Genomic DNA, 16,438 nt, shown 5'->3' on the forward strand with positions numbered 1-16,438 from the left:
CGCACTGCTGCCTAGGGGCGCCCGGCCGCTGGTTTCCCTCTGGGTTTGCATGCTCTGCAGGATGTAACAACTCAGTTCAACCGGTAGTGTAATTAGAGGTTTTTAGAGGTTTTTTAGAGGTTTTAGAGGTAATTAGAGGAGTCAGCGCTAGAGGAAGCAGAGCCGATGCTTCCTGTATAGTGGCGCCTTCTGCCACATGGGCAGGGGAACGGGGGTGGAGTCAGGGGTGGAGCCAATAGGGCAGCAAAATTTGGTTTAGTCTAGGGTGTCAAAAATCCTTGCACCAGCCATGACAGTCATCGGCCACTTTATTAGGTACACCTTGCTAGTACCGGGTTGGACCACCCTTTTTCCTTCAAAACTGCCTTTATTCTTCATGGCATGGATTAGACAAGGTGTTGGAAACATTCCTCAGAGATTTTGGGCTAACATGATAGCATCACACAGTTGCTGCAGATTTGTCGGCTGCACATCCAGGATGCGAATCTCCCATTCCACCACATGAGATCTGGTGACTGTGGAGACCATTGGAGTGCAGTGACCTCATTGTCATGTTCAAGAAACCAATGGTGAGATGATTGGAGCTTTGTGACATGGTGCATTATCCTGCTGTTAGGAGCCATCAGAAGATGGGTACACTATAGCCATAAAGAGATGGACATGGTCAGCAACAATACTCAGGCAGCCATGGTGTTTAATTGGTGCTCAGTTGGTACTAAGAGGCCCAAAGTGTGCCAAGAAAATATCCCCCACACCATTATAGTCTGAACTGTTGATACAAGGCAGGATGGATCCATCCTTTCATGTTTTTTACACCAAATTCTGACCCCATCTGAATGTTGCAGCTGAAATCTAGAATCATCAGACCAGGCAACGTTTTTACAATTCTATTCTATTGTCCAATTTTGGTGAGCCTGAGCGAATTGTAGCCTCGGTTTCCTGTTCTTAGCTGACCGGAGAGTCACCCGGTGTGGTCTTCTGCTGCTGTAGCCCACCTGCTTCAAGGTTCGATGTGTATTCAGAGATGGTATACTGCATACTTTGGTTGCAGAGGCGCTGGTGGTAATTTTTTTTTAGGGGGGGGGGGGCGGAAAATAGTGACACCGCTTGTGTTACAAGCAATTGAACAGGTTTATCTAATAAAGTGGAGTGTATATTCAGTAGATTGTACAGGACGCATTGCAGGGGGGGATCGCTCATGCATTCAAGTGGGCAACTTCAGTTTAAAAGAGAGGTATGGGGTTACAAAAAAACAAGTGTACGTACTCACCTAGATAGTTGCAGCATCTTTCTGATGCTGCAGCTATCCCCTGCAAGCTCTACACCGAAAACTGAGCAATCAAAAACAGCTGATCGCTCAGTTCTCAGTCTTCAGTGAGCAGAGAGCCGGTGACGGACAGTCACCGGTTCTTTGCTCCATCACTCCAGTGCTCGCTTGAGAGGTGGGCTGTGAAGGGGGCAGGAGTGGCTGGCTCAGACTCGTTCAGAGGCAGCTGCTGATCAAGTATCTAGGTGGAACCCAACATTATTGTCAGGATCCCTGCAGAGCCTGGACTGGCTCTGTGACGTCAGCTGGCAACGGGTTTTAGCCCACTGTCAACTGAATACGGGTCACAGAAGTGTAAAACTAAGTACACCCCTGTGATTCCTAGGAGAAGTATAGCCAAAAAAGCTCTGGTCAAACTTCGTTTACCTTCTGTGAGTTTATTGGGTTCCCCTAAACCTAAAAGATTGTTTACTTCTACTTGATTCTGGGAAGTGTTTTCCAGTAGATAGGGCAAGAAGATGCAATTTTACGGGTTATGAATATTTATTTCATCCTGGCTGACTGCTAGGAGGTTTATTGCCATTGATGTGGGTTGAGAAAGGAGATAAATATTTGTGGAGCCCTTCTAGAAGAGCCCTTAGCCTCCTAGGTTTTGCTAAAAGAAGTAGTGTTAGCTGTTAATTTGCCTGAAGAGAACGTAGTATTGGATTGATCTTAACCTCCCAGGGTTTGCCTAAAGAGGATGAAGTGTTTGCTGGTCCTTTGCCTTTCAGGCATGCTGTCTGGCAAGGGTAACCGAAGAAGAGGTCCCTTTGCCTTTTATGTTTCAAACATTTTATTGAAATATAATGAGCAATACAATCAAGGTCAATACAATAAGCTCAAAATAATAAGCTTCATACACGCACAAGCATGTGTATAAACCAACATGTACAAATATATATTGGGAATAACAGTCGGGGTTTAACAAGATCATCATCATAGGCAAACATTTTCCCAGTACCATGTACAGTAAGATAAACCCGTTTGGGGCGGCAAGTATGGGGTTAGAGGTACTAATGGGGTGATCTGAATAAAATAGAATAACGGGATAGAAACGGGACAGATAAACAGTTAAGTTGTGCATTTTCAGCCATCCACCCCTAATGGGAACTCACTGTGGAGGCGAGAGGTATACCATCTGTGAACCGTAGGTTGCAAGACAGGGTCTCTATTCAATGGTTGGTGGGTTTGTGAACCACCCAATACGCAACATTAAAAAGCCAGGTAATAAGGATCAAAGTACACAGGTGTTCAAAGTCATAACAGGTTTCTATAGTGGGAGGTGTAGGGGAAAAGAGGGGGGGGGGAGAGAGGACGTGGGAACTAGGGGGGATGCATATAGTGGCAGGGGGTGACAGACTTACGATTGTGTGGAGCGTCTCAGGTCAGAGTTAATGAGAGAAGAGGGGGTAGAAGAGGACCGAAAATGAATCCAACATGCCCATATCTGATAAAATTTGTCATGCCTGTCGTGTGATTGGAAGATGAGTCTTTCCATCTCCTCAGTTCTGTTGATCTGCCGGTACCAGTCGTCTAGTGTGGGGGCCAATGTCGACTTCCATCGTCTGGGAATACATAGTGTAGCTGCATTAATCATATGTAGAGCCAGTGAACGCTTATAACTGCGGGTAGGTATGGGAGTGTGGTGTAGGAGGTATTGGGCTGGAGAGTCCCTTTGCCTTTTAAACCTGCTACCTGCAAAGGATATTGTTCCAGAGCCAAATCCCAAGGATTGGAAATGGTTCTATTCTAGGACCTGCCTGGAAGACAGGAAGGTGGCTGTTAAAGGCAAGCACCTTCAGTAAAAGATTGCACAGTCCCTTGCTGGTCTAAACTTAAAATGCGCACAAAAGATCAACATTCTTGACTTAAAGGCACACTGGTAGCCTTTGAGAGGCGTTACCAAAGTTCTTTTGAGCTGATGTAGTACTATGTTGCTATTTTTGGGTATCCTGTTATCCCTAACCCTCTCTCCCATGTACAAAGTTTGATGGAGTGGATGTCAGTCACTGCTGATGGGTCAGTAAATATTTGGGGTAACAGCTATTCAGTGCACCTAGAGTAAGGCTAGGAGGGACCCAATTTTCCAGTAGCTCATGAAGGGTAAGCATGCATACCTGAATCCCAAGCACAAGCATGTTATTCTGTATAACATAAAGCCCGGGCTCTGCTCTTATGTTGGAGAAAAACAAGTCATTAGCTAAATTCCAACAATGACAGACCATCTGGCAGCCTGGGTGCCTCTGCCAAGATACAGCTTCCTCCACTCTGGAACCAGGAACAAGGTATTATAGCTGAGAATTGCACCCAAGAACTAGATGACACTAGCTTAGGTGCAAACTGGAACTGACTTTATTGAAAATTCACACAGAATATAAACCACACAAAATCAGGTAAGAGCTTGATCGCATTATCCTAAACAATGAAAACTGTAAACAGTAAGATCATCAGTCCATCTAATGAACAGCTAACATAAATGGTGATCCTAATTAAACAGTAAGCTAATTGACAACTAGTCACCTAGAGAAGCCTAGGTAACTCAGGTCAGTGCCCACCCAGACAGTTCAGCAGTGGTGGCCTGTCCATTAGGGGTGCATGAGTGCTGCCCCCCCATCCATACGCCCGACCCCTGATCCACATACAGGGCCCCGGACACATGGATTCCAATAGGGGGGTGTTTTTTTTAGATTAGAGCCAGATGCTCTAATAGGCTTCAAAAAAGGGTGGTCTCGGCACGCAGTTCACTGCGCTCCAAACCCACCCAGTTGTGTGACAAAAGCAAATGAATATTCGCTATTTTCACACTAAATCTCCTCCCTGCCAATCAGGAAGCATGTCGTGATTCCCGATTTACCGAAAGGAGAAGCAATCTTATTGGCCAAGGGGGAGGAGAAAAAGGGGAAGACCGACCCACCAGCCGCCACTATGGCTCACCCGCAGCAGCTCCACTCCCCGACTTGGACAGGGAAGGGAGGAGGACGGGAGATCAGAGTCATCTGCCTCTTAAGATAAGGAGGCTAGCCGTCCATCTCCAACAGGGGGGGGGGTGTTCCCCGGTTTCATGTTCATCTCTGGGGGCCAGGTGGCATTGGTTTGACATCCACCACCACCGAATTATCAATTACTAGCCGCCACTGCAGTTCAGTGCCCACCCAGACAGTTCGGCACCAGTTCCCCAGAAAGAAGACCCAGGGCTGTCAAAATCTCATTAAACAGCTTCCACTTGTGTAATCTGTCCACCAGATAAGCCATCATAAGACAAAACTCATACAATGTTCCAGCAGTCTGAAAAAGTAGAATCCATTTATCTTCATAGATTTCTTGAGGGATATTTTTGATAAATATTTATATCCCAAGTGGACCCAGCCTGCAGGAGGCCCCCCATATTCCCTATGACTATTAGCCTGCACAAGATTATTATTATACCTGTCCATCCACTCCAGAAGGGAAGCTTTATTGTCTTTATTCAGAGAATTAATCCATTAATCAGCATTCATCACGTTGTTGTCCTTAAATAGAGAATGATCTGCTCACTCACAGAAGCACAACTGAGCCCTTTTCCATGCTGTGATGGGAAGAAGCAGACAAAGTCCCAGCCTCCTCCATGGGCCATAATCAGTCAGTAGAAGACTAGCCCCAGTCCCCTCCAAGAGCCCCTGTCCCGGCTGGGTCTGTCAAACCAACCAACAGATTTATCCACTGATGGAGCTTTGCTAAGAGTGACTGCTGGTGTTTTGTGCATCCTTTACATTCCAGTTGTCGCCTAAAACTCCCAAAAGAAGGGTAAAAAAAATAATAAGTAACATGAAAATACATTTTTATACAGGAAGGGAATATGAAAGTTGTTCGGAGTGCTTATGTCACACCATGTTCAGTTGCAGAGATTGCAGCTGAGGCTGCACATTTTTTCAATGACTGCTATTTGTAGCTTTGGGTCGGCTGCACTCACCCTGTTGGAATGTAAGTGAATTTAAAGTGGCATGGTATGCTGAAGAATGGCTGTGTACACAAAGTTCTGCATACAAATGACCTTCCCTCTATTCCTTTTACTAAAGGGAAATCCAAGTGTATTTTTATTAAGGGCATAATATGAGTTATTATTGCAGTGTTAGTAATTTTTTACATAACCTTAAAGTGGTTCTAAAGGGATTTTTAAAAAAAATAACAAACATGTTATACTTACCTCCACTATGCAGATTGTTTTGCACAGAGTGGCCCCGAACCTGCTCTTCTGGGGTCCCTCGGTGGCTGTCTCGGCTTCCCCCTGCAAGTACTTCTCACATTCATGCGTGCTCCCTCGCATGGTGAGAAGTACTTGCAGGCGCGCTCCCATGATACAGCCGGCGGATATAGCCAATCACTGTATCACTCGGCCATGCCCCCCGGGGCATCGCGTCATTGGATGTGATTGACAGCAGCGCGAGCCAATGGCTGCGCTGTTTTCAATCCATCCACTCCAGCCAATCAGCGGCCAGGACCAAGACTTTCAAGGGGTCAGGTAAGTAAAACGGGGGGGGGGGGGGACACTGTCAGATGTTTTTTCACCTTAATGCATAGAATACATTGAGGTGAAAAAGCTTTTACCTTTACAACACCTTTAAACTCTTTATTAGTGTACTCTGACATGTTTTTTGGCATTGTTTAAAATCCTGGGATCTTTGGAAGTTGAAAATCATAATTACCACTTCAATACTGGACACTTTCACCTCCTACCTGCTCAGGCCAATTTTCCAATTTTTTCTAATATATTCTATTCTTTATATATTTTATTTTAAACAATTTTTTACACAAAAAAAACAAACATAATTCAATAGCATGCATATCACAAAATATATCATAACGCAATTCAGTTCTATTTTTAGTAGATATACAAAGTCTTTAACCTCCCTGGCGGTATTCCCGAGTATGGCTTGAGGTTAAATTTCAGCACCATTAGCGGTAACCCTGAGCCACACTCGGGATTGCATTGCAGAATTCTGGTGCAGGTTACTTACCTTGTCCCCAGGATCCTGCCATGTCCCCCCGCTGTGTCCGCGGGCTCTGTCCTCCACTCGATGCCTCTGTGTGCCGGCTCCGTTCCCTGCGAGAGTCGCGGCGCACACTGGCGGCAAATTAAAAAATTTGAAAATTCATAATACATACAGTACAGTGTAATCTTAAAGATTACATTACTGTATGAAATTATTTCACAACCCTTTGTCCCCAGTGCTTTGTCCAATGCCCTGCATGCAGTTTTATATCATATATAGTGTTTTTGCTGCCTGGAAACTTGAGATTGTCCATAGCAACCAAAAAGTGTCCCTTTACATCAAAAGTGGTTTTGGACCAGCTAGAAAACAGCAATAGTAAATTAGAACATTTGCAGAAATTAGCAATAGTGAATCGTGGGGAAATTCATTTTTTTATTATTATTATTATATTATTATTTTTTATAATTATTTATAGTTATTTATTTATATTTTATTTATATTATCATTTATGATTTTGTGTTTCAAACTTTATCATACCCCGGATGTCTACAAGACTCTTGTTTGGACATATTTAATTGTGTTATTCCTAAGAATTACAGGCCTACAATATAAAACGGCAAATTTCTATGCAAAACAATTGTACAGCTTTGAGATGCAAAAATCTGACTTACTCATACCGCCAGGGAGGCTACATTCACATATCTTATATTAAAGTTCTAATAATGTGTATAGATTTTGACCTATGCTTCTTAACTATACACAAATAGATAAAGGGAAAGAAAAAAAAAATCAATTTTTTTCATATTTCAGCTGTGTCACACTTTGAATGACAGTCGGGCGGTCACGCAACGCTGTATACATATAAATTTTGTATCATTTTTTTGAGACAGATAAAGCTTTATTTTGGTGGTATTTAATCACCGCTGGGTTTTTATTTGTTGCTAAACAAACAAAAGGAGATTGAACATTTTGAAAAAAAAAAAGGTTTTCTTAGTTTCTGTTATAAAATTTTGCAAATAGATAATTTTTCTTCTTCACTGATGTGCACTGCTGAGGCTGCACTAATGGGGACTAATAGGCAGCACTGATGGGCACTGATTGGCACTGTTGGGGCTGCACTGATAATCAGGACACTGATGATCAATGCTCTGATTATCGGTGTAAATATCCCCTTACAGTTGCCGGCTACCGGCTCTCCTCTCTTATGACAGCGTGTGAAGAAAGGAATGCAGATAACTGACAAATTTGTTTACAAATGATCAGCTGTGATTGGGCACAGCTGATCACACGATAAATGGACGCTGTGATTGGATCAGTGCCGCAGGGGGCATGTGGGGGGCGTGGTTTTGGGAGGACGTCCATGGACGCCCTCCCAGAACTGTACAACTGTACTGTAGCTGTCTTTTGGCTATAGCGCGGTCGGGAAGTGGTTAAAGTAGTTCCAAACTCAAACTTTTTTTCCCTTCATGCATTTTCTACACTGAGATGCATATTTGCAATTGAGAGCTTTCCGACCATGTGACCGATGTGGCAGCACCCGAATGCCTGCGTCCACCTCCCGGCATTTAGAAGCTCTTAAAGGGCTGGGAGGTGGAAGCAAGAAGGGGGTTGAAACTCTTTTACTGCTTAGTCACAATTTCTTGTTTATATAGCGTGTTCATAATCGGGGAAGGGCACATACAGGGAAAGGGTCTGAGCTAGCTGCACACCCCGTAACTCATTGTAAAAAAACAGCAACAAAATTCCCCATGGGGCTGTTTACCAGCAATGAGAAACAAAAAGCTTATAAAAATTCCTTGGTTTTATTATCCAAAACACTGAGTAATTGACATAGAATACAAAAAGTGTTTCAAAATATGAGCTCTGGTGTACAACTTACAGAATAATTGAATGGTAGAGGAAATGCATACATAGTTTATACATTCTATTGATAGAACAAATACATATTGTGCAAGTATATTTCCATAGCATGTAATTCATGTGACCCTCTGGTATACAGAATACCCCAATGCATTTCAACCTTGGAAAAATCTTCTTCAGGAGGGGAAAAAAATGTCACATTTCTGCAAGTATATCAAAAGGACAGATTTTGGCATTTCATTAGGTCAGTTTCTATTATGTTTCTTTACCTTTACCTCCACTTGTAATATTTACCCTTTCCGCACAAACCAGAGACTTTTCCTTAAAAGCCCAAATCTTCTTCCCTGGAGGTAGTCGTAGAGCCCGCTGCATACTGCCGACAAGATGTGACAATGTGTTATGACCACCCCACACAAACTGGGGGACAGCCCTTTTGTGGGAGGGGCCGAGGCACCTAGAAATGCTAATAGTGGTAATAATTAACTAATGATTTACCTTCAGCGATGTATATCTACATATTAGCACTGAGTCATCAGCTGGCTTTAAAGTGCTTGTATTTTATTGTTAGCTTATTTTGTATATTTATATATATTATTATAATTTTTAATTTTTTTCTTCTTAATATATTTCAAAATTAAAATTTTTAAGTTGAATTGAATAAAATAATTGTTTATAAAATTATTATTGAATTAATAGGACATAATTCTTACCTAATTGTGACCAATTGCTTGTGTTGAAAAGTGAAAGTGCTTAATAGTGCACCACTAAAATAGCCCTATTGGTGTTAAATTATATTAATAGGTGATTGAATAATAAAATCTGAAAAAATCTGAAAAAACAACCCAAGTTTGTGGCGTGATGAGAAATAATTAATCGTGCAATAAATTGTGACAAGAAATATCAATTTTAAAGTAGTAATACAAATAGGTGCTGTAGTGAAATTATCTGACGTTGATCATAAACATATAAGTGGTGCAAAGTGTGAATATGCAATATGCTAAATGAATAAATTAATTGTTTATACTAGTTAGTAAAAACCACCAACAAATTATTTTCTGTATGTTTCAAAAGTGTAAACTGTCATCTAAATTACCTGATGTACATTGGCCTTCAATCGGTATATCCATTTTTGTTCAATTTGTAACAGTTTTTTGTTCCCATCGCCGCCACAATTTGGAATGTGTGCCTGATCTAATGCGGCAAAGGAAATCTTTGGCATTTTATAATCATGTTGCGTGACAACGTGTCTTCCAAGGGGGTGATAGATATTCCCTATCTCCATGCTGTAGGCATGTTTGGAGGTTCTACACCAGAATCTCTGCTTAGTCTTCCCTTCATAGTAGTCGCCACACTCGCAGGTCATCAAATAAACGACCCCGCTGTTCTGACAGTTAACAAAATGTTTTGGTCTAAAGACCTGTCCGTTTGGTAATGTGAACACTTTCTCCTTTCTTATTAGTATACAGTGGGCACAATGTCCACAAGGAAATGTGCCAAACACTGTACAGTGTTTTTTATTTGATCTGGAGTATTCACTATTCACCAGTTGGTCTTTTAAAGATACGGCCCTCTTGAAAGTATTGCAGGGGACTGGGGATACAAATTTCTTTACCACATCATCATCCGTTAGGATGGACCAATGTTTTTTGATAATGCTGTGTATTTGCTTATGTTGTACAGAAAACCTCATAATGATGTGAGTCACTTCGGCTTTTTTGTAGGATTAGTCTTAAAGATTCACTGGCCTGCCTGATTGTTCGGTTATATGCCCTGCGTAAACAGCAGTGGCTATATCCTCTCTCCACTAGCCGGTTTTGGAGCTTGCCTGCTTCTGTTTTGAATAAGCTCTCATTGTAACAATTCTTCCTCAAACGGAGGTATTGTTCATATGGGATTGAATTCTTCAAAGGAAGGGGATGGAAACTGTCCGCATATAACACCGTGTTACCTGCTGTGCTCTTCCTATAAAGAGTACTTGTTAGATTTCCTGAAAGTTCATATTCAACTTTCACATCCAAAAAGGTCACGGTTTTTGCATCAAAATTCATAGTAAATTTCAAGTTATAACTGTTTATATTCAAATGATCAAAAAATTGCATGAGAGCTACCTCCGAACCACTCCAGGCGACGAAGATGTCGTCGATGTACCTGAGCTACGTGATGACGTGGCTCAGGTGCTCGACAAGGTCCTCGTCGGTGGAAAGAGACCTCTCCCACTCCCCCAGGTACAGATTGGCGTAGGATGGGGCACAAAATGTCCCCATCACTACGCCCTGCACCTGGAGGTAGTGGGAGCCATCAAGGGAGAAATAATTATTGTTCAAAATGTGGTCCAAACTACCCAAGATGAATTTATTCAGTTACTTATCATAACGGGGCTTCCGATTAAAAACATACTTGATGGAGAGGAGACCCTTCCCATGTGGAATTGAACAGTATGAAGATTCGACATCTATTGTAACCAAAAGAACCTTTTCAGGTAATTTTAACTGTTCAAGAATTTGTAAGAAGTGAATCGTATCCTTTGTAAATAAAGGTAAGGTTGTTACGAATGGTTGCAAGTATGCGTCGATGACCCTGCTTAAATTTTCAGATTCCTTCATTACCGGACACATTTGGTCGTCCAGTGGGGTGATGGGGATCTTTATGGATTTTGGGGATACTATAGAACGTAGGCATTCTTGGATGTTTGGTTCTAACGTATTCGTAAAGATTTTTATCGATTGTTCCCTCTTTATAGGCCCTATCAATCAGGCCATAGAAGGCTAGATAAGATTTTCTATGTATCTTACATGTGTGATTTTGTACCTTTCTACATTGTCAAGAAATTTACGACACATTTGTTTATACCCAATATTGTCCATCAGGACCACTTCCCCCCTTTGTCCGAAGGTTTGATTATAAGTGTATCTTTTGATCGTAATGTTGCTAGGGCCCGGTTTTCGTGAACCGATAAATTTCGTGAAATGCGATAACTACATGATATTTTGGCTATATCTTTAAAGGTTTGTTTTACGAACATAGCCACACTCGAATTAGTGTGTAATGGTGGAAATTTGGTCGATGGCTTTTTAAAGGATGGAAACGGGTTTGAAGTAGATTTACCCGATTCAGCGAGCAAGGTTTCCAAATATAATTGGTCAATCAATTCCTCCGTATTGTTTTAATTGTATAACAGCGTTAGATCTCTCAATGCTTTGAATTTCCGCATAGAATACTTGGACCAATCCGTAGTATCAATATCATAATAGAAACTGACCTAATGAAATGCTAAAATCGGTCCTTTTGATATACTTGCAGAAATTTGAAAAAAATGCATTGGGGTATTCTGTATACCAGAGGGTCACATGAATTACATGCTATGGAAATATATTTGAACAATATGTATTTGTTCTATCAATAGAATGTATAAACTATGTATGCATTTCCTCTACCATTCAATTATTCTGCAAGTTGTACACCAGAGCTCATATTTTGAAATACTTTTTGTATTCTATGTCAATTACTCATTGCTGCTAAAATGCCCCATGGGGAATTTTGTTGCTGTTTTTTCCATATAGTGTGTACATAGCCTGGGTGCACTTTGAGCTAAGATTGAGGAGGCAGAGAGCATCAGCATACACTAATCTCACTTTTAAGTACATATCCATTTAAGGACTACATGTCCCAAAAGGAATTGTGCATCACGGACACAAAATAGTAATTTTTTTAAAAATAGTATATTTCTTGCTATTACCATAAGCTGCTACCAATGAACAACCAAAAATAGATTCTCCTGCTACTGACAATCTCAATGGTATAGAGCATGTGTATGTTATTTGATATTTGTACCCACAGTAGGACCTGTAGTAGGCACATTTTGCTTTTTTTTTTTTTTTTTTTATCCTACCTAAAACATGCTGACAATGACAATACATTAAAAAAAAAATGCTTTTTTAAAAATCCTACCTAAAATACACTGACGACCTTTGACCCTAACTATAACCCTAACCTAGATCAAACTCTGATCTACTATTTTATCTTTATTTGCTTATTTTTTTTGTTTTTATTTTTTGCACACACTTTTTATTTACAATTTTCTCTTCCAGCAAAAAGAAAAAGATACAATGAATTACATAATGTATCCTCTATGTAATACAATGTGTCCTTTTCTCCATTCAAGAAGAAAACAATACAGGGGCAGGCTGTACAGTGATGGATCACTGTGTTAGCCAGTCAGAGACTATCATAGCGAACAGGTGACGAGGACTGGGCCCTCTGGTTGCCAATCATTAGTAGGAGACCTTGGGTTGTCACTGACAGCTCAGTCTCTGTGCTAGGATTGTGTCATGCACGGCACTCTCAGCACAAACCCAGCAGTACATACATATGCACAGTGGTCAAGTCCTGGAGAAAAAAGTGTGGGAACTCCCACCCAAGATCCACTCCCCCACCAAAACAAAAAAAAAATGGTACGCTCATATGCATGAACGCTTCAAAAGTGGTATTTTTCATCCAATTTTCTTATTGTGTTCCTGCTCAGGAGATGTATGTTAGCTTGGGGGGCTGCAAACTCTGCAGGGCTCCAACACACACTCGCTGCTATTCCAACCCTTCACATATTTCCACATAAACTTCCCTCCTGGCATTAAACTTTGCCAGGTATTGTGCTCAGCTTACCACCCCAAACTGATGTTCCTCCCTCAGCTCACCTCTCTCCCTGCATGTCCTGTGAGCAGAATAGCTGTGCTCCTCCTCTGGGTTCTCTCATCATATGGCACTGAAGATAGAGGAGTGGGGATTCAGCGAGACACACATATTCAGGAGACTGGGGGGGGGGGGGGGACGAGGAGACAGAAAATCAGGAGGGGCCGGCAGGGAGGAGCATATCATGAGAGGTCTGACTAAATACAATCTCTTAGCAGCAGGGACCTGATCTACCTGTCAGCTAGCTGTGATTGACAGGTAGATCGAAGCGGAAGCTGTAATGGGGCCCCCTACTGGCAATGCCTGAATGGTCAGGTGTGCGGCACTTACTATTTCGAGCTTTGTCGGCTGCTGTTGGTGTAGCACCTGCCACACAGCTCGCATACTTCAAAGTCTTACAGGACACGGCTGCTAACGGGAACTGAGTTCCTGTTGTGGAAAAAGTACAGGAACTCCGTTCCCATGCGTTCCCGTAGGACTTGAGCCCTGCATATGCAGCCCCACGGATAAAGACCAATTTGAATGAGGCTGGATATATGTCTCCTTATCAGGAGGGGGTTAAGACCCATTCACACTTTAGCGCTTTTCTGCATGCTTCCTTGTTCCTGACTATGCCTGATTACAAATATTCCCATTTTTATTGTCCCTGTTTGCACTCAGTTAGACATGCGCATGACAAAAAAATTTGTTGTGTTAATCTAGTTATTTAATTTAATTAAATTCAGTTGATTTGTTTAATTTGTATTCGGAATTCATATTCAGAATATATATTGGGAATTCATATTCAGAATTTTCTAATTTACCGATTTTTTTTTTTTATAGATTAAAAATTTTCAAATTTATACATTTTCAGATCGGTTGAAACAAAAATGTTATATTGTTTTCGATTCAAATGCAGCAAAGTGAACAAACAAAAGAAAAACCTTCATCAAATGATTACAATAACTCTTTAACTAGTTGCCACCTGCCCACCGTCAAATGATGGCGGGGTGGTGTGGCTCTTGTTCTGGGATGACATCATATGATGGTGTCCCAGAATGGTAGCTCTCACGCCCGATCTCTGTAAAGAGCTGCGTCCGCGGTTCTTTAACCATGTGATCGGCCGTGTCCAATCACAGCCAGTCACATGTAAACACAGATATGCCGGTAATCGGCGCTCCTCACCTCACACTGAAGAGTGTGTGGAAAGGAGAGACGATCAGCTGCATATCCACGCTGAGGAACATCTACACATGTAATCGGGGCACTGATCATCAGAGCCCTGATCATCAGAGCCCTGATTATAATATAGTGCCAACAGTGTCACCAATCAGTGCCCACCATTGCTAATCAGTGCCCACCAGTGGCAGCAATCAGTGCCCACCGCTGCCCACAAGTGCCACCAATCAGTGCAAATTAGCGATGCCAGTCAGTGCTGGCTATCAGTGCCACCTTTCAGTGCAGCCCATCAATGCCCATCACTGCTGTTTATCAATGCCCATCAGTGCCACCCATCAATGCCCATCAGTGCCGCCTATCAGTGCCCACCAGTGAAGCCTATCAGTGCCCACCAGTGGTGCTTATTAGTGACCACAAGTGCCACCTATTAGTACCCATCAGTGCCACCTAACAGTGCCCATCAGTGCCGCCTATCAGTGCCCACCAGTGACGCTTATCAGTGCCACCTATCAGTGCCCATAAGTGCGGAATATTAGTGCCTCCTCATCAATGCCCATAAGTGCCACTTCACCAATGCCCACCAGTTCAGCCTATCAGTGCCACCTCATCAGCGCACATCAGTGAAGGAGAAAAATTAGTTACAAAATTTACAGATAGAAACAAAGTAAAAAAAATTTTTTTTTTCAAAAGTTTTGGTCTTTTATTTTTTTTAAATAAAAAACCCAGCAGCGATTAAATACCACCAAAAGGTTTATATAGGTTTATAAAAAAATTGTTTGGGTAGAGTGTAGCATGACCACGCAATTGTCATTCAAAGTGAGACAGCGCTGAAAGCTGAAATATGTCCTGGGCAAGAAGGGGGTGTAAGTGCCCTGTAGGCAAGTGGTTACCTTTGGCTTAACAAAAACAGCATTATTTCGAAATGGCACTCTAATGCCGCATACACACGACCGGACTTTTCGACATCAAAGGTCCGACGGAACGATTCCGGCAGACCATTCCATTGTGTGTGGGCTGCAGCGGACTTTTGATTTGCAAAAATCCGTCAGACTTTAGAAATGGAACATGTTTCAAATTTTTCCGCCGGACCCAGTTCCTACCGAGAAATCCGCTCGTGTGTATGCTAGTCCGACGGACAAAAACCGACGCGAGGGCAGCTATTGGCTACTGGCTATGAACTTCCTTATTCTAGTCCGGTCGTACGTCATCACGTTCGAATCCGTCGGACTTTGGTGTGATTGTGTGTGGCCAAGTCCGTTCATTCGGAAAGTCCGTCAGAACTCTGTCAGAACTCTGTCAGAACTCCGCCGAAAGTCCATCGGACCTAGTCCCTCGAAAAGTCTGGTCGTGTGTACGCGGCATTAGAACACACACAGTCTTTGATTTCAGCAATATGTGTACTTAGAATTCGACTGGAGTTCAATGTAAGATTTGATTCGAATTTCAGTCCAAATTTCAGAAATTCAGTCTAATTTAGTTTCGTTATTCGAAACATTTGGTAAAATTTATTTATATTGTAATTTGGGTATTCGGCTATATCCGAATCTCTGAATAATGGAAAATATGTATGAATACTAATTTTGAACGAAACAAACTGCACATGTCTGCACTCAGTCGCCCTATGCGCTACACCCTACATTCAAAAAACCATAAGCTTTTTTCAGTGTATTCAGGTCAGGGCCGTCTTTATTATCGATTGGACCCTGGGCAAAAATTTTCTTGGAGTCCCCCCATGAAATTTCACTCTCCACCTGCTCTGAGACATACGATAAATAGCAGCAAGACTTACAACATTACGGCTCACTGATTAGTTGCTAGAGGTTACAGCAAATTATTTCTGCTTGTTAATTGGTTGCTAGAGATTACAGTACCGTAATACTGCTCACTGATTGGTTGCTAGAGGTTACAGCACATCATCTCCTCACTGCAGGGGGGCATGATATACATATGAATGCCGTCTTTATTTACATAACAATGCCGTCAGCCGCAGCTATTTACTTATGATTGCCACTGCTATTTACATATGAATGCCGGTATTTACATGTAAACACAGGGTCTGCAGCTGAGTCATCTGTACACAACAATAGGGCAGAGCTGGGCAGCATTAGTACCAGCACTTCACACTGAGATATCGGAACACAGCACGGGACTAAAACCTCAAGGGAATTTAAACTGGGATAGTTGGCAAGTATGAGGCTGCTGCTTTCGGCCCCACAACAATGACAGGACCCAGGGCAGCTGACCCTTTTGCCCTGCCTTAAAGACGGCCCTGATTCAGGTGTATCTTGGTCCCATAAAACGAATTGTAAGCTCCTGTAAACATGCAACCCGCCAAACTCCTCAGCTCCTATAGAACTGCTCCCCTCCCCTTGCCCAGCCAAGGAAATGAACTCCTGAAGCTTGATAAACATGCAAAAAATAATTTGTAATATGCCTAAAAACAATTGAAAATAAC

The sequence above is a fragment of the Lithobates pipiens genome, unplaced genomic scaffold (genome assembly GCF_037356315.1).
Source record: "Lithobates pipiens isolate NorthernLeopardFrog02 unplaced genomic scaffold, aLitPip1_a1.2 Scaffold_10, whole genome shotgun sequence".
Lineage (NCBI taxonomy): Eukaryota > Metazoa > Chordata > Amphibia > Anura > Ranidae > Lithobates > Lithobates pipiens.